We start from the raw sequence: 524 nt of genomic DNA on the forward strand, positions 1-524 counted from the left end.
CAGCCTAACAATGGCCCGCTCGTCCTGTCAGAGCGCCCAGCGGCCGCCCCGCCTGCTTCTCACCATCCGCAGGCTCCCAGACCCGCCGCAGCAGACAATGTGCTCGAGCGTCTCAACGGCGCAACAGAGACGGTGCCAGGGCCTGAGCTGGGGCAGCAGGAGCGACAAGAGCAGCAGGGGCAGCGCGATCCGGCTGGGCCGGGCAGCCACGAGCGACCGGCGGCAGAGGCCGACGCCCTGCGCTCGCCGCTGCCCGGCGCGCAGCAACTGCCGGCGCCGGTGGACAGGCCTCGGTGGTGGCTCGGGCACGGCTCGGCGCGGCGGGGGTCGTTGCAGGACGACGACGACGCGCTGCTGGCCGGGCCATCGCGCACGTTGTCCGGCACCCAGCTGATGCGCCGCCCGCAGAACGCATGGGCGGGCACCGCGGGTGTTTTCACTTCGCCGCAGTTCGCCGGGCCGCGCGGCCCCGCGCAGCCCGCGCGCGGGGCGGGCGGCGCCGCGGCGGGCCCGCGGGCGGGGGA

This window comes from Monoraphidium neglectum, assembly GCF_000611645.1.
Source record: "Monoraphidium neglectum strain SAG 48.87 unplaced genomic scaffold scaffold01091, whole genome shotgun sequence".
NCBI classification, from domain to species: Eukaryota; Viridiplantae; Chlorophyta; class Chlorophyceae; order Sphaeropleales; family Selenastraceae; genus Monoraphidium; species Monoraphidium neglectum.